The sequence below is a fragment of the Sus scrofa genome, chromosome 14 (assembly GCF_000003025.6).
Source record: "Sus scrofa isolate TJ Tabasco breed Duroc chromosome 14, Sscrofa11.1, whole genome shotgun sequence".
Lineage (NCBI taxonomy): Eukaryota > Metazoa > Chordata > Mammalia > Artiodactyla > Suidae > Sus > Sus scrofa.
Window position 1 is genome coordinate 1,371,071 of NC_010456.5, and position 24,212 is coordinate 1,395,282.

General features: G+C 47.5%; 1 long non-coding RNA gene across 1 annotated transcript; it reads left to right on the forward strand.

Moving 5' to 3' along the window:
* LOC110256747 lies at window positions 3,450-8,932 on the forward strand. Its single transcript, XR_002338666.1, has 2 exons — window positions 3,450-3,973; window positions 8,574-8,932. It is a non-coding gene; the product is annotated as an uncharacterized LOC110256747 (long non-coding RNA).

Sequence of the window (24,212 nt, forward strand, 5' to 3'; positions counted from 1 at the left end):
CTAATAAATCCACTTCTTACCTCTCACTTTGCCCCTCAGTGAATTCTTTCTGCACTGAGACATAAAGATACAGTGATGTTTTGCGGTTTCACCAGTGAGTGGAGATGACCTGGAATATTCTCATTATTTTTGGAAAGACGTGAAGGGTTGAGAAGAGACTATCCAAGGATGTCCCAGCCTTGTCACTTACCTCATGCCCTCTGGTGTTCTAAGATATTTTTTTTTCCTTTTATCAATGTTTTATTTTTAAAACATCATTTTTATACATCATTGCACTTCAACAATTACACAAAACACAAGCACATGCATCTACCATAACGCACCACATGAGAACCCTGTGGGATTTGTTATTCCCATGAGGAGGTTCTGGGGCTTCTGCAAGTTCCTGGACGGCCATTGAAAACACATTTAGGCTCAGGACATTCCCTTCTGGCACATTTTAGATCTGCTTTTGATAACAAAGGTTGAAAGAAAGGGGTTTCTGCATAATTTCTAATTAAAAAGATAATGCAGGGCTGGAGTCTGCAATGGTGTGCAATTATAATCAGATGAGTATCAGCTTTCGGAAACAGGTTTCTGGAGAGAAGTCCTAAGAAGGAAATGCACATATTTCGAGTGTTACCTTTTCCAGAAAGTGTCACAGCTGTTGTGAGCCAGTGCCATTTCCCCACCAGCCTAGCATTCCACTGTGTATGGACTCCCAGGGCATGTGGAGCTTTTTCCAGGCTGGGTTGGCCTCTCTGATACCTGCCTGTGTTTGGTGCCCTGGAAGCAGGGCTGGCTGGGATGCAAAGTCTTGATGGAGCATTTATAAATCAATAGCTCATGTCTGGTTGATGGCAACAAACTTGAGTCTTTGGCCCATCTTTCTTTCTTTCTTTTTGTTTTTTTGTTTTTTGTTTTTTGTTTTTTTTTTTTTTTTTTTGCTTTTTAGGGCTACACCCATCATATATGTTAAGTTCTCAGGCTAGGAGTCAAAACGGTGATAACAGCTGCCGGCCTTTGCCACAGCACAGCAACTTGGATCTGAGCTGTGTCTGCGAATTATACCACAGCTCACAGCAACCCCAGATCCTTAACCCACTGAGTGAAGCCAGGGATTGAACCCGCATCCTCATGGATCCTAGTCGGATTTGTTAACCATTGAGCCACGAAGGGAATGCCCCATCTTTTCTTTCATTTCACTGCCAAGACCAGTGCAGCAGGTGAGGGCTGAAGAATGGGTGCTGTGAAACTTAAGAAAAGAACATAAAACAAGACACAGAGACATTTATCTTAATTAAAGGTGGGAACCGGGGGACTCAAGGTCTCGGGGACCAAGAGCGCCACCTCAAGAAACCACACTGCTTTTATTGTGCTCTTTGGGATTACATCAAGTGATGAGGAGGCTGTAGGTGCAGGATGTAGTTTTTTCATTTTTTTAAAAGTCACGTAGTAGCTAGTAGTTGGTCAAGCTTTTACTGTGACCTTTAGGCATTTAACAGTCATCAGCATTGAGGAAGCCTGGCGTCAGCTGTCTATGCATAGCATCTAGAGAATCACCATTGTGCTTCCAAAGATAGGCCTGCCTATCTGGTGCAACCCCATACCTAGGTTTGCACCTCGTTCTCCTTGCCGATGCATATTCTGCTAACCATATTCTGCTAACGACCTCTCATAACCCCCCTGGGGCCTTGAGGCTCCTCTTCCTCTTATTTTAGCAGGACATATCATGCTGTGCAAATGGTGTGCCGAGCTGCACAGGTCCGGCATGCCTAGACCCATGCATGATGTCCTCATCCAGCTGACCACATGAATAACTTATGCCTTTTGGTCTTTGTTCTTAAGCTTAAGTTATTTACCAGCACTGCGACTGTTTTTCAAGCAGGAATATGGGGTAAAGTAAAGCAGGACAAGATGGCGTTTTCAGCATAGAAAATAGAAACAGAGAGGTTAAGAAAAGATGGTAGAAACATGTCTCCCGACATTTCATGTCCAAGATTTGTTATCAAATGTGTTGGACTACAAGGCCCCTTCAAGGAGATTGGACTCAAAGCCTCTGGCCAAGACAAGAATTATCTTATTGTCACCCTACTGATCTCATTATAATGCCACCTCCCCTACATGAGCGACCCGGTCAACTCCTTTCTGCCCGCTACTAGGAAAGGTGTGCGGCCCACTCCTCATCCCGCCCCAACGGGGGCCTTATAAGCCCCCAACCAACAAGCAAGTGTATCGGAAGAGCCCTCTTTCCCCAGCAAATTAGCAGGTCAGCAGGTGTGTCCTGAGACCTCCGCTCTCCCTGGGCTATAAAAACAGACGTGAGTTGGACGTCCCCTCTCCCGGATCATCAGGAAGGCAGCCTGCTGTGTTAATGGCATCTGTCACCTCAATAAACTTGTCTTTCCTTCACCTTGCTTGAAATCCAGAAAATTCTTCTTTCTGACCCATGTGCACAGACCACAACAAAATGCAAGTTCACGTGCCCAACACACAGTGAGGCCAAGAAAATGGAAATGGAGTTTGGAGTTTCGGATGGCTTATGGGAGGGCTGAGCAAGGAGGGCAGGTGGCTCGTGCCCCAAAACCTGGAACTTCCCGATGATTTTTAGGGAGAAGTTTTTAATAGACAAAATTGGGGGTGAGGGCTGCAGGTATGTGACTTTCTTCTGCTTGGTGGGTGGTGAGGTAACAGCAGCTTTCTAGGAATCTTGTGTTCTACTTGAGGCTGCCATTGTCCACCTGGGGGTGGGGTGGGGCTTAGTTCCAGCAGAAGAACTCAAAGGTATTGTTATGTATATTCCTTCAAGAGGAACCAGGACCCTGCCCCAAGGCTGCACTATTGTTTCTTGACTGCTTCTCTCCTCTTTCTGCATTTCCTCCCATCTCTGGCTAGCAACTACGTGAATCTGCTCTTTGGAACCTGGAGAAGGTCAAGGAGACTGAATGAAGCCTGTTTCCTACAAATAGGAGATAGTGGACTGGGAAAGGATTTGTACCCAAGAGGACCCCACAGGGATTGGTTTCAGATTCGCAGTTCAAACTAAGCTAAAAAGACGTTTTGAGAGGACATATTAAGTATCAAAAAATAAAGTGGGTAGTTCCTGCTGTGGTGCAACAGGATTAGCAGTGCCTCTGGAGCACTGGGATGCAGGTTCCACCCCAGGCCTGGCACAGTGGGTCAAAGGATCCAGCACTGGCACAGCTATGGTATGGGTTGCAACTGTGGCTCAGCTCTGATCCCTGGCCTGAAAATTCCATATGCTACAGGGTGGCCAAAAAAAGAAACAAAAAACAAAAAATAAATAAAAGTGGCTTAAACATCCAGCTCAATGAATACTGAGAGAACTCAGGCAGCATCCTTTTTGCTGTGCCCGGCCTGGGTAATGAGACACGGGGGTCACGTGGCCGGCTGCTTGGTGCTATTAGTAGAAAGTGCTGAGGGAGCTGACAATTAGGTTCTCAGTTTTGTTTAGTCAGGTCCTTAGTTGTTTCATTAACGTTCTGGAGTTCTGCTCCTTCGTCAGATGGAGATATTTACCCGTAGCATATGGCAGGACCCTAGCTGATTGAGGAGGAATTAATCAATACCTTCACAAATGAAGATTTGAAAATGACATGTAACTCAAACCTTAGGTCAAATTTTAGAGGCAAAAACCAAGCTTCTATTTTACTTTATCTTGTGGAGGTGGCCATTCGACTACTTTGCACTTACTTTTAGATGGAAATCTTAGCAGGGTTCCAAAAAGACTAGGAATTTTGTCAGAATAAAAATATGAGATTGTATTATATGCAATATAAAACCAGCGGCAGTTTTATTGAGAATCACTCACAGGCATTGCTGATGTGGAAGGTACCTCCCTGGGAACTGGAGCAGCCAAGGCCTGAGAAGTTGTGTTTCTGTTCTTCCAGACGGTGCTCGAGACAGAAGTCCAAGCAGAGGTTTTGCATGAAGGCTGTTGACCTACTGAGGAATATCCTTATTTCCGTGGCAGGTGAGAGAGACCTGGAAATTCACCCAGCAGAGAAAAGCAGTGGAGAAAGGCTGGGAGAGTGTGTGGGACACAGAGGACCAGAGACAAGTCTTTTCAGGAAGGAGGGTGGTGGGGAGGACAAGGGACAGCTCTGTGAGTGGTCAAGGTCATGGCTGATTAGGGGATCTGGAGGGGACTAAGCTGGTGTCTAGGGGACATGGGAGACATGGGTGACATTACAGACGAAGGTGTCAGGATTGCTGGAACAGCCTCAAAGGAGAGATGGGGGAACACCAGATCAGGCTCTTTCTCTGCGGTCATGGGAGAGAGGAAGGTAAGAGAAAGAGTTTGACTTTGCAGTCACTGAGTTTGAGACCTGAGTGGTAGATGTGACTGGCAGTTGTCCCAGGTTCCTGGGAAACACCCATTTCCCCTCCCCTCCCTTCCCTTCTCCTCTCCTTTCTTTTCTCTTGTAGGGCCCTACATGCAACATATGGAAATTCCCAGGCTAGGGGTCTAATCAGAGCTGCAGTTGTGGTTTATACCACAGCCAGGGCAACACTGGATCTGAGCCACATCAGCCCACACTGCAGCTTACGGCAATGCCGGATCCTCAACCCACTGAGCAAGGTCAAGGAGCTAACCCGCCTCCTCATGGATACTAGTCAGGTTCGAACCTGTTGAGAACAGGTTGGGACTCTAGGGGTGTCTTTCTTATTTGAGGTGGGCTTTGGACCTCACCTGAGATTATACTAATGTGGTGACTCGGGATGGGGCGATCTTGTCTGAAAGCCCAGCCATAGCGTTAGAGCACTGGGGCTTTGAGCCCCATGCTAGCTGCCCACCCTCTGGTTCAACCACGGGGCCATCCAATCTGTCGTGCCTACCTGCTGAGGCTCCAGTAAAAACCTCTTACCTGAAGCTTGGTCCTACCTCCATGTGCCGGGAGGGATGGTTCCTGAAAACTTAGAAGCTTCCTGCCTGGGAGCCCCTGCAACTGGCCCCATGCATCCCTTCCTTTGGCTGGTCTTGACAGTTTTAGAATAAAACTGTCATCCTGAGTATAGTGCTGTCCCGAATTCTGCAAGTTGATCCATAAATTATCAAAACTGATGGGATCCCGGGATCTCTTGAATTTGAGGCAGGCTGGTTAGAACTGCAGGGGCCGCGGAGCTGCCCGAGTCTTTGGCTGTGTCTCCTGCAGTGAGGACAGTTGTGTGGAGGATGGCACCTCAACCTGTCAGGTCGGACCTCAGCCCGGGGAGCTAATATGTCGCCATCACACTGCAGACCCTTTGGCTTCAAAGTGGCGGTGTTTTCCAACACCATATGCTATCACTTGCATATGGAATTTAAAAAAGGATACAATGAACTTCTTTGCAGAACCGGTAGTGACTCACAGACTTTGAAAAACTTATGGTTTTTACAAAGATGATAGGTTGAAGGTGGGGGGATGGGCCGGGGGGTTTGGGATGGAAGTGCTATAAGATTGTGTTGTGATGATTGTTGTACAGCTATAGATGTAATAAAATTCATTGAGTTAAAAAAATAGTCAAGAAACTAAACAACAACAACAACAACAAACCAAAGTGGTGGTGGTTCTAACCCGATCACGCTTGCTGTCAAATCAGATCACGTAGGATGGGAAAAATCTGAGTGGGGAGACACAGCCTCTTGAGGTCAAGCCATCATGGCCAAAAATTGCCTCTTAAAATGCCCTTCATTGGGTTAAGTCTAGAGCTTAATTTGCTAAGGATATAAATATTTACACCGAGAGAAAACACGGTGCTGATAGCAACCTATATGTTGTTGATGAGCTTTGGATTCTGAGATCAGGGCTGTGGGGCATTTGGCATCTGGGGGCTTGACTACCCCCACTGGATTTTATTAGATTCTCCTCAAAGCTCCTTTCTTTACTCCTGCTTTAGAACCCTTGTCACATGTTCCATGCCCCTTCCTCCTCTCTGGAACCTCTTGTGCAGAGGGTGGAAGCCAGGTTACCTTAGCAACCCTTCCCCAAACAGTGACCTGCATGCAAGAGGGTGAAATTCTGCCAAGAATGCAGTTTGCCAAGACAGGAGGAAGCAGTCCCACTGCACAGATCCGGACACTGTTTACTGCCACTAGTGTGGGCTGCCGGGATCCCTCAAGCATCTTAGCGCCCTACCTCTGGGAGCTCAGTGACCCTGGGGGAGGTGGAGCCTGGGTTTGGTCTTGTGCCCTTGGATGACTTTTCTCTGAAACCTGCGCTGCTCAGTCACTTCCTGACAGAGGAAAAACAGGGAGTTTTTTCTGGGTCTGGGTCGCTGTTCCCTTTAAAGGACAGAGGGTTTCAAGGGAAAAGGGTAAGAGAGGGATGGGGAATTAAGAGGCACAAATTACTATGTACAAAATAAGTAACCTACAGGATATATTGCACAACTCAGGGAAAATAGTCAATATTTTATAATAACTCTAAATGGAGTATGAGCTTTAAAAATTGTGAATCAGGAGTTCCCGTCGTGGCGCAGTGGTTAACAAATCTGACTAGGAACCATGAGGTTTCGGGTTCGGTCCCTGCCCTTGCTCAGTGGGTTAACGATCCGGTGTTGCCATGCGCTGTGGTGTAGGTTGCAGACGCGGCTCGGATCCCGCGTTGCTGTGGCTCTGGCGTAGGCCGGTGGCTACAGCTCCGATTCAACCCCTAGCCTGGGAACCGCCATATGCCGCGGGAGCGGCCCAAGAAATAGCAACAACAACAACAACAACAACAAAAGACAAAAAAAAAAAAAAAAAAAATTTGTGAATCACCCTATTGCACACCTGAAATGTACATAGTAATTTTTTTTTTTTTTTTGCTTTTTAGGGCCACACCTGTGGCATATAGAAGCTCCCAGGCTAGGGGTTGAGTCGAAACTACAGCTGCTGGCCTATACCACAGCCACAGCAATGCAGGATCTGAGCCGCGTCTGAGACCTACACCACAACTCATGCAACACCGGATCTTTAACCCACTGAGCAAGGCCAGGGATTGGACCTGCATCCTCATGGATCCTGGTCGGGTTAGTTAACCACTGAGCCACGATGGGAACTCCACTTACATACTATTATGCATCAACTATATCTCAATAATAAATAAAAAACAAAGGATGGAGGGTTTTAGCCTCATCTTCGACTCCTGCGTCCCTGTCCTCTTTATTTCTGCTCCTGGTCTGCAGCCTCTGAAGCTGACAATTCAGGAGAAGAGATGATTAGAGAGAAGTGTTTTTTTTGCTACTGCCTTCTGGGTGGCGTGCATGAATAGTTTCAGCCAGATGACCTCCCTTCTTTGGCTGTTGATAGTTTCCTGCTATCAGATGTTCCCCCAGCTGTGGCAGCTGGAGTTCAAAGCTGTCCCCCTGCAACACAGTGTGTCCTTGGGTTTCCTGTGGAGCCGATGAAGGCCTGGCAGCACGTGGTCCCTCCAGACAGCAGTCCTGTGTTGGCTTCATCAAGGCAAATTTGCATCTGCCAGAAAGAGTGATAAATCCTCTCTGGCCACTGGCCCCTTAGCTCTGAGTCTTGCAGCTCTGCTTCTGTAGGATGGGGAGTCACAATTTGAGTGCTTATACACCCGGAGCCATGCCTCTGGGATAGATGGACTGAACGCCAAGTTCACTCTGCACTGTGAAAGATCCAGGCCTCCAACCTTGGTGGCTTTCATGAAGACTGTACTTGGGTGTGACCTGTCTGCCTGTGTCCCTGATCCTGAAAACTGACAAGCAGCACAGAATGACTCCTGTGTTGGAGCTGGGGGACACGGGATAGCTGTCTGAGTGGAATTGTGGCCAGAAACAGCTAAGTCTCATCCCCTGAGCCTGGGCTTTTCCAGATCAGCTGGGGGTGGCCTGCATGCATGGAACATTACAGGAGGTGGGTGGGGGCCTTGGCTCAGGCAAGCCCACCCTCCTGATCCATGTCCTGCAAGGATGGTTGCAACAATCTTTGCCTCCTGGGTGGGTGGCCGACAAAACAGCTCAGCCCAGTGACAGCTCCTGCTCTGCTTCAGAGGTGGCTCCCTGGGTGGGTCAACACTGGCCTCTCTCAGTGGGTGACAAGCCCTGGATGAGCCATCTCCTCTGAACCGACCTTGAGCTTGGTAAAGCAATCGGCCAGTTGTCACTCCTCATAGCTCCTGCTGCAGGCTCGCAGGAATCCCGATGTACCAGCTGCTCTCATCAGCCAGGAGTCTGGTCAGGAAGGAGTCATGGGACCACCTTGAAGGCCTGGTCGTTGCTCCTTTCTAAAACTTCTAGATAAGAATCCTGGAGAAAGCACACAAGCAATTCTAAGAGAGCGCTCAGGTGAAACCCTCTCAACTGGGTAAAACCATAGGAAGAATTGTTTTCTCGAATCAGAGCTGGGTTTCCTAACCAGACAAGGAAGGAAACGAAGGCAGGCTTGGTGGGCTGATGGGCTTCGGGGCTGCGTAGTGCCGACTGCACAGGATGGACTCCCCCGTAGCACCTGCTTTCTCATCACTGTGGTAGATGGGATTTTCTAGAGACATTCACACCTTTCTATATCCCGTCATTCATGCCCTGCTTACCATGGACCCGGGTCTCTTCCACTGAAGAAGACCCTCTGTGCTCCCTGTCTCTAGACCCAGCAGGCCTTGGCAAATGTTTCCACCAAGAGAACATGGTGGAGATGGTGATAGGAGTCGCTTCTGTCCTGATCTCCTCTTGGTTGTCTTGCTCCTGCGACCCTTGCTCTTGAAGCCCCACCACCATGTTGGAAGCAAGCTGGGGGTACCTGCAGAGGTTGGGAGTTCCTGCTGGAAGCCCTGCTGGACCACCAGACATAGGAAGGACTGGTCCTCAGGGGGTCCCTCCCAGACGTTGAGTCCCCAGCAGAGGTCCCAGACACCACTGGGCAGAGACAAGCCACCTGCTGCTTCCTGTTCGAATCCCTGACTCATAGGAACCCAGAGAGGTAATAAAGAATTACTGTTGTTCTGCATCACTACGTGACTCATTCAACCATCTTATCTAAAGGAGCGAGGGCTGACTGGCCACAGATCCTAGCATGACCCCTTCTTGACGTCTGCCTTTAAAGGAGGATGTGTGAGAGCCAGGCGTGTGGCGGGGACTCAGGGAACAGGAGGAGCGTGATTGTCACCAAGGGCCGGAGGGTTCCTCTTCCACCTACTTCTTTTAGCTCCATCGTGATTTGTCAAAACTATTGACAGCAGCAATCGGGCCTGCCTCTAGAAATAGCAAAGAAAAAGCCAGAGGCAGGAAAGCTTTGGGAGAAACCTAGATACCTGAGTTCCATGGGAATTCAAAGAAATAGCGGGATCCTTAAGAACCCTCATCTTTCAAGTGACTTCTCTAGGCACCAAGTATTTTTTAGCTCATTATGTCCATCATATTTCCACCCCCACCCCCACTGCCCCCAGGGTAAAGATGGACAATGCTTCATCTTTCCGAGGTCAGGGGTGGTGGAGGAGTGGGGGAAGGGGTGGTGGGGGGTGGCGTGGCTGTGTCCTCTGAGTAGCACGTGATGTCAGCACGCCAGGGGGTTCTTTGGAGTGTGTCCTGGAAATGTGAGAAAGCATGCAAGGCATCTGACACCCTGTTACCTAGAATCGAATGTTTTCATGACATTTTGCCCAGCTGTACCTTTATATAGTTGGAGGGCGCAGAGATTATGCAGGTTCAAAGCGATTAAGCTTTCTTCCCCACCCAGCTGCTGGGGAATGATGCCTGGCATATGGACGATGGATAGGGTTACTCACTCCAAAGTGTGCTGGGAAACCTGTCTTTATGTTAGTTTAGTTTTGTTTAACAAGTAGCCCAGATCATCCGTGGCCATGCACTGGGACAGGAGGCCGCTGTCTGGAAGCCAAATCCCACGTGTAGGAGAGTAAGTCTGCCTGAACAGCCACATTTAGTATCTCCGGTCAGGTGGGGGGTTCTCTGCCATCGACCCCCCCAGAATTGTGTACACTTGTCTGAATCCCCACAGGGGCCCTGTGGCTTTGCGGGGGAGTCACGGACTGGCCTGAACTAAGGTGGGAGCCATCCTGTGCTCCCCACCTGCCGGTTCCGAGCTCGAGGCTGCCTCCCTTGGGCTCTGAGTCTCTTCTTCTGGGGTTGCTGGGGGGAGGCTGGAACTCAAATGCACTTTCCAGCTGGAAGGACTGCCATTTGAAAAATCCCAGGCAGCTCCTGAATTCCAGGGAGGGGCCTGGGATTTGCACTGGGAGGGGCCTCCTCTCCCAGGGCTGCCGGGCTAAATTGAGAGGGCAGCTTATAGGCCTGGCCTCTAGGAGAGAGGGTGCTATGGGGACACCGCCTTGCTCTGGGAAGGCAGCCAGGAGCTGGGCAGGGGCTGGCCCCAGAGGGACTTGCAGCTTGGCTGGGGTGTGGATGCTGGAAGAACACACACGGGGAAAGCCAGTTCCAGACCTGGAGGAGTGACAGCTGGGGAAAGCAGGTCTTGCCTCCGAGGGCAGCCACAGGCGGCCACCACAGAGGTCGAGTGGCCCTCTCCCCAGGGTCATTGGCTGCAGGGAGCACACAAGTCCTGGTGGCTGGAGAGAAGGCTCCACAGTGCCCATTTCAGAGCAGGAGCAAGGCTGGCCCCAGGGGACAGCCAGGGATCCCAAGATGTGGCCCCAGGGTGGCCTTTGTTCTCCAGCAGTTCTGCCACTGTGGCTTGGGGGGAACCCAATAGTGCGTGCGCGTGCACGCACACGTGCATGCGCGCGCGCGCGTGTGTGTGTGTGTGTGTGTGTGTGTGTGTTGGGGGAAGAGATGAAATAGGGGAGGGGGATATGGGGTAGAGGAGATGGGGGAGGTGGGGGAGGGGAAGGGGACGAGGGAAGTGGGTGCAAAGGGGAGTCAGAGGAGGTGATAGGGTTGATGGGGCAGGAGAAGATGGGGTGGGGGAAGCAGGAGGGGTGGGGAAAGTAGATGGAGTTTGGGGAGGTAGATGGGGAGGGGGAGGTAGAATGGGGGAGGGGGAAATGGGGTGCAGGAGGTGGGGAAGGTGGATGGGGTGAGGTGGGGGCATTTCTAGTCCCAGGCAAGACAGCCCTGCCAGGGACAGGCTCAACAATCTCCATTTCCTCTCCTCCTTGATGTTCTGTGACTTAAACACCACCTGTGAAACAGATGCAAACCTCTTGGGACTGCACAGAGGGAAACTAGGTTTTGTTTTTTGTTTTTTGTTTTTTTTTGTCTTTTTTCACTGCATAAGGAAGTTTCCAGGCTAGGGTTTGAATCGGAGCTGTAGCTGCCAGCCTATACCACAGCCACAGCAACGTGGGATCCCAGCCGCATCTGCAACCTACACCACAGCTCATGGCAACGCCGGGTCCTTAACCCACTGAGCGAGGCCAGCAATCAAACTTGCATCCTTACGGATATTAGTCAGGTTCATTCCCACTGAGCCATGATGCTAACTCCTGGAAAGCGGATTTCACATACACCGATGGCTGAGGCAGGGGTGAGGTGGTGGCCCCTGAGATGGAGGCTCAGGGTTAGGGACCTTTCTTTCCAGAAAGCCCGCCTGCCCTGGCTGATGTGCCCCTGTTGTGCCCAGACTCAGCGGGTCTTGGGCATGCGCTCTGTGGGCTGCCCTGATGCGCAGGGGTCTGGCCCAGGAGGCCAGTGGTGCTCTTCAGGGCACAAGGGCTGCAGGTGGTCGTGGCCCAGCTTTAAAGGTGCTGCTCTGACCTCATGCCCTGCTGGAGGACAGGCCTCCGTGCTTCTCTACACAAACGGGGTGGGAAGGTCCTTTCCCTTGCTATAGGAAGCAGCTTGGCCTCTGGAAGGGGAGCGAGCCCTTTGTGTCTTTCTCAACTTCATCCCCATCTGGGATGAACCTTCCTGGGTTTGGGGAAGCCATGCTGCTTCTTAGATTACGAATGTCCGCTTTGCAGGGTAAATTTCACTCCTTAGCCCTCAAAGAAGTTTGGGGCATTGCCATCCTCATCTATCCAGACAAAATGCGGGGCCCCAAGAACTCTGGGCTAGGAGAGGCCTGGGAGGAAGTGCTGGGGCCTGAAAAGCGCTGACTGCTGTAAGGAGGTGAGCACGTTCATGCAGAGTGATGGAGAATGTCCCCAAGCCCAGTTCTGGCCCTTGGTGTTTCCAGGGCAACAGAGGCGGGGCACAGAGGAGCACAGAGTGTGGTCAGGGTCTGACGGAGCTGAGTTCTGGCCTCTGAGCTGGGCTGAGCCCCTGGGACCCAGTGCTGACGTGGGCTGCGGTCACTTCAGGTGGAAGCACTGCTCAGAGCAGCACCTGGTAACGCAAGTGCACCTGGCCCGTCTCCAGTGAGCGGATTGGGAAATCTGTGTAAACGTAGCTGGGCCTGGGCCAAGCGGCCCCAGCTCCGAGGACACTATCTGCGCCCTGTGCTCTTGGCCTTCCGCTCCCTTACCAGAATCTGCAGCACCATGTGCTTCTGCTGCCCTCAGAGGTCCAGCAGCCCACATAGCTCCCTGTATCTGGGAGCCTCTTGTGATCTCTCATATATAGTTAATTTTATGTATTAATTTAACCGAGCCTGTGGATGCCCAGACACTTGGTCAAACAAGACTCTGGGTGTATCTGGGAGGATTTCTTTTTTTTTTTTTTTGTCTTTTTGCCTTTTTCTAGGGCTGCTCCCACGCCACATGGAGGTTCCCAGGCTAGGGGTCCACAGCAACGCTGGATCCTTAACCCACTGAGCAAGGCCAGGGATGGAACCTGAAACCTCATGGTTCCTCGTCTGATTTGTTAACCACTGTGCCAGATGGGAACTCCCTGGGAGGATATTTTTGGATAAGATTAGCATTTGAATCTGTAGACTGAATAAAGTAGATTACCCTCCCTAGTATGGGTGGGCCTCATCCAATCAGTTGAGGGCCTAAACAGTACCAAAAGGTAAAGATAAAACTTCTTTGGCTTGATTACTGGGCTGGGATATCAGGCTCCTTTTTTTCTTTTTTTTTGCCTTAGGACTCAGACTGAAATATTGACTTCTTTCCTTTTCTTTTTAGGGCTGCACTCGTGGTATATGGAGGTTCCCAGGCTTGGGGGAGAATTGGAGCTACAGCTCTCGGCCTACCACCACAGCACAGCCATAGCAATGCGGGATCTGAGCTGCATCTGCAACTTATACCACAGCTCGTGGCATGCTGGATCCTTAACCCACTGAGTGAGGCCAGGGATGGAACCCACATCCTCACAGATACCAGTCAGATTCATTTCCTCTACACCACGATGGGAACGCCGACATTGGCTTTTCTTGGGTTTCGAGCCTGTCAGCCTTCAGACTGGAACTTCCACCATCACTATTCCTGGGGTTCAGACCAGATCTATGGCATCAGCTTTTCTGGTCACCAACTGGCTGTCTGATGCTCTTGGGTCTTGTTAGCCTCCACAATCACATGAGCCAATCCCTTATAACCAAACCCTCTCTGTCTGTGTGTATCCACATCCTATTAGTTCTGTTTCTCTGAAGATCCCTGGATAACATACTCCATAATCTCCTTCACTGAGATTCAAGGCCCTCACGCCTGCTCCCTGCCTGGACTTGGGACAAAGATGCAAATCTACCCCTGATGCTTTAGTATTAGGCTGGGACTGCAGACAAGCCTGGTCATCCCATAACAAGGCACCAGCTTTATGTGGGGTGGCAAGAACAGTACTTAGAAATCACTCCTGCATGTCTAAGGGTTTACAGAGCATTTTCAGTCGTAGCAAAGGAACTTGCATTAATTGATGACACCTAAGATTTATTCGGATTTCTTGGGAGACCCTGAAGTCTGCTAGTGTAGTAGAGGAGTTTAGGTGTATTTTGGGTGGATAATTAAGGCTCCTTTTTCTTCTACATAATTGGCATCTCAGATGGTATTAGCCCATTATGTCCTGGGTGTGGGAGAGGAGAAAAGGAAGAGAAAGATCGAGGTGGACAAAAATGTTTATTCAAAGAGGTGCTAATGCAGCATATGATTTAAGATCTGTATAAATTTGAAGGAAACAATTTTTTTTTTCTTTTTTGCTGCATCCATGACATATGCAACTTCCCAGGCCGGGGACTGATTTTGAGCTGAGTGACCTCTGCTAGAGCTGCAGCAATGCCTGTTCTTTAACCCACTGCACTGGGCCGTGGATTGAACCAGCAATGCCATAGAGATAAGCTGGATCCTCCACCCTTTGTGCCACTGTGGGAACTATGTCCAAATTTTTGTATTTAAACCTGAAAGTTACAGTGTGTGTTGGGGGTGGGGGCGGTTAGACCCAGCAGTCTTCATATTTGAAAAGAGTGCTTGAAAATCCTTTCACTCAGAGCTAGATCGGAGGTTAACATGCCCTCACACACTCCATCAGAACCTTCCCCCCTCCCCCCACCACACACATGCACACACACAACCCAGCTATACTATTTGTGTGTTGATACTGCATTTGAAGAAGCATTTGAGGAGATCCCGTCATGGCTCAATGGTTAACAAACCCAATTAGAATCCATGAGGATGTGGGTTCAATCCCTGGCCTCGCTCAGTGGGTTAAGGATCCGGCATTGCCGTGAGCTGTGGTGTAGGTCGCAGACATAGCTTGGATCCCGAGTTGCTGTGGCTGTGGCGTAGGCCGGTGGCTACAGTTCTGATTGGACCCCTAGTCTGGGAAACTCCATATGCTGTGGGTGCATCCCTAAAGGACAAAACAACCAAAAAAAAAAAAAAAAAAAAAAAAAAAAGCGCATTTGAAATTTGCACGTGTGTAGGGATGCAAGTGACAGAACTCAGTGATGACCTCTGTGATGGATCCTTCTATAGGGTGTTTTATGACACTGGGGACACCAGGGTAAGAGATGGGAGACACTTAGGGTTCTGGTGACATCACGGCCCACAGAGGAAAGTGAGCCCGAGAACCACCAGCACTAACGCAGAAGTCAAAGGGAAAGCCAGGCTCTACTTTTAGCCAGATCGGGATAGAAAGCGTCAGGCTTTTCTGTGCCCAGGCTGGTGTCTTTTCCTCCAGTGCTCAGAGCAGAGGCCACCCCGCCCTCACAGCACCCTCTTGTCTGCCTGCAGGGTTTTAGTTCACTCTCACTGACCCAGAGCTAAAATGCCTTTTCCCCCCGAAATATAACAAGGAAGCATGACTTTGGCCTTGGTCGTGCCCTTCTGGCCGTTTCCTCCTTTGGCCATCAGCAAAGCTGTTTTCTATGGCTGATGGTTCCAGACGTGGGCTGAGTCCTACTAAATATTTTATGAGAAATGGGTATTTTTATGTGAGGAGAAAAGGCCAGTTCCTGGAAAGCAGGGGCAGCTGTAATGTCAGGTGTACCAAACAATCGCTCCAGGAAGCCGCTGTCTCCCAGGGCTGGTCCTCACTGCGCTGAAGTCACTGCCCAGCCACCGGAAGATGCGGCACGGGGCGGGGGCTTCTGTCAGGAGAAGGTGACTTATCTTCAGTGCATGTCCACGGTTCACCGAGTTTCACCTTCTGGCATTTAAGAAGGAAACTTGAACTTGAGAATGGGGACTTTGATGGGGCGTGGTAAACTGGTTCTCAAAGGGGAACTGGCTGGAAACTCATGTTCTGGGGACCACCCACCTGCTGAGTGGGGACCTCTGGGGCTGGGACTGTGCATTCGGCAGGCACTCTCCCCACCCCCCGCCCCCAGGGAGTCAAGTACCGGACAAGGCTGAGGAGTCCTGGTGTGAGGACAGGACTTGAGTGTGACCTTCCCTGTCGCCGGCTGTTCCTCCTCCCAGAACACTTCCCACCCTGCCTGACACACCAACCTCTTTCCCGAGAACCCTGGGTTAAGGATCCTCTCTGAGGTCCCCCATTCACTGCACTCTTTGTTCTTTTCTGATAGGATTGACCACAGTTTGTATTCATTACATGGGAACTGCATTCATTCTCACCTATAAGCTCGTTAGCCTAAAGGGCGGCAGGGCTGTCTCTCAGTCACCAATGTTTATCTGGCACGTCCCGCAGTGCCAGGCACAGATAATAGCCTCATATTTTGTGACTGTGAATGCAAACGTGAATTTTCTTAGTTTCTCATTCACCGTTTGGAGACAGACTCTGCTTCAGAGTCTTCAGAGCTGTGGCCAAGATGATGGCAGGTGGTATGGGTGGCTCACCTAGCCAGTGTCTCCTCTAGTAGCGATCTTTCATAAGTGCTAGGGACCTTCCACTCCATCACACAAGGCAGGAACACACACACACACACACAGCGGAACAAAGGGCAGACTGCATCCTTCAGTCCCTCAGGTCCCTGTAATTCTTGCCTGGCCCCTAGGGAGCATGTACAAATATTGAGCATGTACGTTGAAAAGTGCTGGGCTTGCAAGCTCAAAGACTGAAGTTTGGATCCCTAACCCACTGCTTCCGAGATTGCCCCTTGGGTGTTTCACTGAACCGCTCTGACCCTCGGTGTCTTCTTCTGTTAGACAGGGCAATAAAAATGTCTCCCTCCCTTGACCATTGTCAACACATGAGAAAATATGTCAAAGGCACAATGCATGTTGCCACAAAAGGATCATGGCTTCCAAATTGTGTGCTACCGAGTAAAACTGGATCGGAGTTCTAGAAATGGAAAGACTTACAGGCTGACATCAAGCTGGGCCTTGAAGGCCAAGGAAGGTTTAGATAAGGGTGACGGTGAAGGGGAAAAGCAAAACAGACAGGAGCCTGCACCAAGCCAGAGCTTGGATGAAAGTGTGCTGTAGCCTGAGAGTGGGCAAGGGGTTCACAGCCGTTCTGGGGATGTGTCGGGGGAGTTGGGAAGAAAAGTGGGGACACTGGGGCCATCTTAGTGGATACCCACAGTGGAGTTCTCATAAGTTGGGGGGGTCCCAGGGTGACGTGAGCCCACTGCAAATGGCGTGGCCTGCCAGGATGAGCTCTAAGGGGGTCAGTCTTGTTATAGACATGGCCTGGAGGAAGCAGTGGAAATACTGAGGCATAGTCATGAGACAGGACTTTCAGAAAAATATGGGACAGACCTTAGCATCTATGCAATAGAAACAGGAGGGACAGCTTCAGGATGACCAGGATCCCCAAAGGGAACACCCCAGAGGGGGATCTTCAGCCCGCAGGGGGACGGTGGATGGAAATGGAGGTACTGGGGAAAAATGACCTTGGCTTGGATCATCACTGTTGGAAAGTGAGACACACGAACCCGGGGAGATCTCTACAAGGCTCTTCTGCAAAAGGGCGCAAGTGCTCAAAAAGCACGCACGCGTGAAGAAGAAAGACACCCCTATTTATCCCTAACGTGGGTGGCTTATCTGTCCCCTTCCCATTGGTCAGGTCAGGGTGCACATTCTTCTTCTTCTTCTTTTTTTTTTTTGTCTTTTTGCCTTTTCTAGGGCCGCTCCTGCGGCATATGGAGGTTCCCAGGCTAGGGGTCTAATTGGAGCTATAGCCGCTGGCCTACGCCAGAGCCACAGCAACGCGGGATCCTGGCCGAGTCTGTGACCTAACACCACAGCTCACGGCCACGCTGGATCCTTAACCCTCATGGTTCCTAGTCGGATTCGTTCACCACTGCGCCATGATGGGAACTCCAGGGTGCACACTCTTCTTGACTGGGTAGTTTGAAACAAATTGTTACTGGGAGAAGAAGGAAAGAGGGGGTGGAGGAGGGTATCTCAGAGGAAGCAGGAACAAAATGGAGTAAACAAGGCTTCCTTTGATAGAAAAGACATAGGTTAATTCTCACAGAGGCCAGGGTGGGCTGTGCTGGTGTGGGCTGCCTGCAGACAGTGGGAAATTGGGGTTTGAATTACAAGAGGAAATCAGGGCTCATGATGGGGATTCTGGAATCCCTTGAATCGATTCCACGTTTCAGTTTGGGGAGAGTCACCATAGTAACAACGTTGAGCCTTCTGTCCCAAGAATCTGATATATCTGCCATTTATTTAGTTTTCTTTTATTTCTTTTGGTAATATTTTGCAGCTTTTAGTGTTCTTTTCAAAATACGACGTGCACATTTAAATTTTCTAAAGCAGGAGTTCCTGTTGTGGCTCAGTGGTTAATGAATCTGACTGGGAACCATGAACTGTGGTGTAGGTTGCAGACACGGCTTGGATCTGGTGTTGCTGTGGCTGTGAAGTAGGCTGGCGGCTACAGCTCTGATCAGAACCCTAGCCTGGGAATGCTGCAGGTGTGGCCCTAAAAAGACAAAAGACCAAAAAAAAAAAAAAAAAAAAAAAAAAGTCTGCAAACAATAAATGCTGCCCTGTGGGTGGGAATGTACATTGGTACAACCACTATGGAGAACAGTATGGAGATTCCTCAAAAACCTAAAAAATAGAACCACCATATGATCCAACAGTCCCACTCCTGGGCATCCATCCAGTGAAAACCATGAATGCTGAAATAGAAGGTTAATAGGACAAACTCTGTGATGGTACACCTGCTCTCCATTCTTCTTATGAAGACATTAAGTAACTCAATTAAAACGGGAGCAAAGGATCTGACTAAGTGCTTCTCCAGTGAAGATATAAAAATGGACAATGAAGACATAAGATATTCAACATCATTAGCTAACAGGGAAATACCAGTGAAAACCACAAAGAGCTATCATTTCACACCCACAAGGATGAGGATTATTGAAAAGAAAGGCAACAACAAATGTTGGTGAGAACGTAGAGAAATTGGAATCCTCATTGCCTGGTGGGGGAAATGTTCAATGGCACAGCTGCTCTGGAACACAGCGGCAGGTTCCTCAAAAGGTTGCACACAGAGTTAACCCGTGACCAGTCAGTTTCACTGCTAAGGTTACTAGCAAGAGAAGAGGGAAACGTATGTTCACTCAAAAAAATGTGTATGGCCTTGTTAGCAGCAGGGTTATTCAGAATAGACAAAAAGGAGAAGTGGCTCGGCTGATGAATCAATTAGTAGAATATGGTTCAACCATACATGGAATATTATTCAGAAATAAATTAATGAAGCACTGAAACACACTTCAGCATAGATGTACCTTGAAAATATTAAACTAAGTGAAAGAAGTTAGTCCAAAAAGACTACATATTGGATAATTCAATTTATATGAAACATCCAGATTAGGTGAATCTAAAGACCCAGAAAATTGGATTCTGGTTGTCTAGGACTGGGATGGGAGAGTTTAGGGCACAATGGGCAATGACTGCTGATGGATATGGGATTTCTTCTTGGAGTAATGAAAATTTTTTTTGAAAGTGATTGTGATTTGCATACGTCTGTGAGTATACTCAAAACCATTGAGCTGTTCAGTGAAAACATCTGAATTATATGGTATGTGAATTACATCTCAACAAGTTGTTACACTATATGTATCTATACATATATGCCATTTATAGATACTATAAATAATAATAATAAACTGATCTATCATTTATCTCTATAAATCAGTTATCTATCTATCCATCTCATGTCAATATTTGTATCATGACCAGCTGCTGAAATAAGGACTGTTTCTCTAATATGCTCTGTCATTGGTTGGTTGGTTTATATTTATGTATATTAATCAATTTTCCTCCGCTTCCCCATCTCCCCCGTTTTATTTAGAGGGTGCCATCAGTGTGAATGCCATAATTTAGCCCTTGGATTACTACCTGATGCTGAACCTGGGTTTTTATGCAGTGAGATGAGGATAGAACATCTCTCAGCCATAGATGCAGTGACAGATGGAGCCGGGTCTTCCCTTCCAGGGAAGGGGGGATGTGTCCCTTTGATGTGGGGAGGGTCGCATGCTGAAGAAGGAGGAGATCAGTGCTGTAGTTTGGAGCGTGATTGCTGTGGGGATGGCTCAGAAGGATGTTGAGAAGCCAAAGTGGCTGGGTGGACATGATGAGTCCTCTCCCCGCTCCTAGCCCTCCTTCCAGCACAGCAGAGACTGGAAGTTCAAAGGCACACCTCTAAGACCCTTTTTGAGTCAGGCTTCATATTCTATTTGGGTTTAAAATGTCAGATTCTCTGACCTGAGATGGGCAAGGCAGAACTTATGCTGCAGCTGCTGTTTCTGCTGAAAAATATGGCAGGGAGGGGGGCAGGAATTGACTTGCTCTCGAAGGGATGAACAGAGCAGGGTCCAGTCTCTGGGGTTGTGACGACTGACCAGCAGGATGAAGGGCACGCATTTGATGGGTCACAGCACGGTAGTGTGAGCCCGGAGCTGGCAGTAGGGTCTTTCTGGTCAGACCACATCTTGATCCCAGTGGATTTCTGATGGAGGTAGCTTCTTGGTCATAGCTTTCTCTCTCTGGGTGGTGGCAGGGTGGCCTTCTGGCTGTAGGGGGGTGGCAGCCCTCCCTGGCTGTCAGTCATGATGCTTTGGGAGCTGTTCCCCAAAGCTCATCCTGGTGTCTGTTTCTTCTGTCCTGCCCGGACTTCTCTGAGCTACTCCACAGCCCACAATGAATCTCTTTCTGCTCTAAACCAGCTAGAGAGGATTCTGGTTTTTGTAACTGAACCCTGACCAGGACAGTGAATTTCTGGTTTTTGAAACTGAACCCTGACCAAGACAGTGAATTACATAAGCAGATTTCTTAACACTGAACCATTTTTGCATGATTGGAATGAACTCAACTTGGTTAGAGGGTGTTCTAAAATACTACGGCATTATATTTGCTAATACTTTACTGATGTGCTGGCGTTGCTTTCTTAGGTAAGGCTGGTCTATTTCTGTCTCCTATTAGTCAAGTTTAGGTATTACTGTTTTCCTGTCTTGAAAAAATATCTGGAAGATTTTTTCGCTGTATTCTAGAAAAGGTTCTAAAAGATTTCTTTCTTCACTATATTCTAGAAAAGGTTAAGTATTAGTGGGATTATTAATTCCTTGAAAATTTTCAAGATTTTCCAGATAAAAGTACCTCAATAAGGCATTTTGGGATCAAGGTAGCTTTTAGATAGCTTCTGCAATTTCTTCCATGGTTACTGATTTATCAGGTTTCCTATTTCTTTCTTTCTTTTTTTTTTTGCTTTTTCAGGTCACATCCATGATATATGGAGGTTCCCAGGCTAGGGGTTGAATAAGAGCTTCAGCCGATGGCCTACGCCTCAGCCACAGCAACGCCAGATCCGATGCATGTCTGCAACCTATACTAAAGCTCACGGTAACGCCAGATCCTTAACCCACTGAGTAAGGCTGGGGATCGAACCCAAATCCTCATGGATCCTAGTCGGGTACATTTAAGTGCTGAACCATGAATGGAACTCCGGTTTCCTATTTCTTTGATGTCAAGTTGGCAAATACAAATTTACCTAAATAATATTCCATTCTAGAGTACACTGCTCCACTTCATAAAAATTATTATTATTTCTTGTTTGGTAATATAAATATGAATGACTAGTAAATTTTTCTCTGAATATTATTTTGTATGATTTTTGTATCATAGTATTAACCTATTCTAACTTTCTACTTTAAGCAAAAAAGATTATCTCACTTTTATGAGCCTATCAAATCAATTTGTTCTTAACTTCATCGCCTACCTACTGTCCATTTAAAATATTTCTTTTGCATTCTGTCTTTTATTATGTCGTCTTCTTTTTCTTTTTTTCTTTTTCTTCTGCACTCGAGGCATATGGAAATTCCCTGTCCAGGGATCAAATCCAAGCCACATCTGCAACCTACACCACAGCTGCAGCAATGCCAGATCCTTAACCTGCTGCACCAGAGTGGGGAATCTTTTTTTGTTTTGTTTACTTCTGTAATTTATCTTGAAATACTGTTGAAATGTCTAAATTTTGAATTATCATTGTTAGAAGCAACAATAAAAACAACAAAAATATTTATTGAAAACTCGCTAAAAAGCAGGGAGCAAATGAGTTCACATTTCACCTCCTCTTATCTTTCATTCCTTCATCACCACATGTGGCTTTTGTCTCTGCCCGGTACAGATATGTGCAATGTGGATAAATTTCCCAAACGTGAATGAGATTTTTAAACTTTTCCTAATTTTTAAAAAAATTTATTTATTTATCTATCTTTTTGGCATTTCTTGGGCTGCTCCCGGGGCATATGGAGGTTCCCAGGCTAGGGGTCTAATTGGAGCCATAGCCACCGGCCTGCGCCAGAGCCACAGCAACGTGAGATCCGAGCCTCGTCTGTGACCTACACCACAGCTCACGGCAATGCCGGATCTTTAACCCACTGAGCAAGGCCAGGGATCGAACCCGCAACCTCATGGTTCCTAGTCAGATTCGCTAACCACTGAGCCACGGCAGGAACTCCACTTTTCCTAATTAATATTAGTAAAATGAATCATTCTCATCAATCATGCTGTCTTGTAGACCTTACACATTAAGTTTAGGCTTTATGTCTTATTCACTGGGAGAGGAGCGAATAGTTTCAAGGGATGGCATGACATAGAGAAGTTTCCAGTTGCCAGAAAGAAGAATCAGACAAACTTGATTCCAGGCAAACGACCTGCAAAGGAAAAGCAGTTGGTCAGCCATGTATTTTCTGGCTCTGTTCTCTCTAGACAAAAATGATGCTGGTTGGGGGTTCTCAGAACAGTGGATCCTAATTCCTTTTGAGTCTCTCAGAGAGAGATCTCCCCTGCATAAAGCTGAGGAAGTTTCTGGGGTGGGCAAATGTCAGTATTGTATGTTTAGGCCTTGAGGGGTGGCATGGGCTGCACCGTAACCCACCCACTTTTCTCCCGTCGCAGAGTGGTTTTGGGTATACAGGCATCACTCATGGTATTGAGCTTAACTTCACTGAGCTTCGAAGATATTTGCATTTTGTTGTGGCAGCTGGGCATCGAGCAAGTCTATCAGTGCTGTTTTCCCAGCAGCACTTGCTCACTTCAAGTCCCTGTGTCAGATTTTGGTAATTCTCACAGCATTGCAGGCTTTTCCCTTATTACTGCATTTGTTGTGGTGATCTGTGATCTTTGATGTTACTATTGCAAAATTATTGTGACTCACTAAGTCTCAATGATAGCATTTTTTAGCAAGAAAGTATCTTTTAATTAAAGTATGTATGTTCTTTACTTAGACATAAAGCTATTACACATTTAATAGACTAAAGAATAGTGTAAACATAACTTTTATGTACTTTGGGAAACCAAAATATTCATGTGACTCATTTTATTGCTATATTCATTTTATTGAGATGGTCTGGAATTTAACTTGTAATATTTCCAAAGTATGTCTGTGTTTTGGATGTGAGTTCTTTACTAGATGTGTGTTTTGCAATTTTTTCTTCTAGTTATGATTTATCTGTTGCTCATTCTTGCTCTCTCTTTTTTTTTCTTTATTTTAGGACTGCACCTGTGGCATATAGAGGTTCCCCGGCTATGGGTTGAATTGCAGCTGCCTATACCTCAGCCACAGCAACACCAGATCCCAGCCACATCTGAGGCCTACACTGCAGCTTGTGGCAGCACTGGATACTTAACCCACTGGTCCAGGCCAGGAATTGAACCCACGTCCTCATGGATACTAGCTGGGTTCTTAACCCACTGCGCCATAAGGAGAACTCCTATCTGTTGCTCTCTTAACAATGTCTTTTGCAGAGCAGAAATTTTACATTTTTATAAGGTCTCAGTTATTCTTTCATAGATTGTGCTTTTGGTCTATCTGAAAAACACATTGACAAATACCAAGTCACCTAGAATTTTTCTTATTTTTTTTTCTTCTAGAAATTTTATAGTCTTACATTTTAGGTCTTCGATTTTTGTCTTAATTTTTGTGAAAGATGTAAGTATAATTATGTGTTAGGCTCATTGTTTTCTTTGTGTGTGTTAGATTTCACTAATGAACACCCAGTTGTTCCAGCATCATTTGTTAAAAAGACTATCATTTCTCCACTAAATTGCCTTTGCTGATTTATTAAAGACCAGGTGACAGTATTTGTGTCAGCTATTTCTAGGCTTTCTATTCTGTTCCATTGATTTTTGTCTCTTCTTTCACCAGTACCATGCTGTCTTGATTACTGTAGCACTACAGTTAAGTCTTTAAATCAAGTGATATCTGTCCTTCAGCTTTGTCCTCCTCCTCCTCTCCTTCCTCTTCTTTCTCTTTCATCATCATTCTTTTGGCTGTTTTAGATTTTTGCTATTCCCTATAAACTTTAGACTCAGAAAACAGAGTTTGCTGATATTTTGTTGCGATTTCATTGAATCTATAGATCAAGCTGGAAAGAATTGACTTAATAATTTTGAGTTTTTGAACTACCGTCTTTGATTTTTCCCCTAATAATTTGTAGTTTCTGCATGTGGATCGTACACATTTTGTATCAGATCTATAGCTATGTTCATTTTTGGTGCTACTGTAATTGACATCATGTTTTTAAT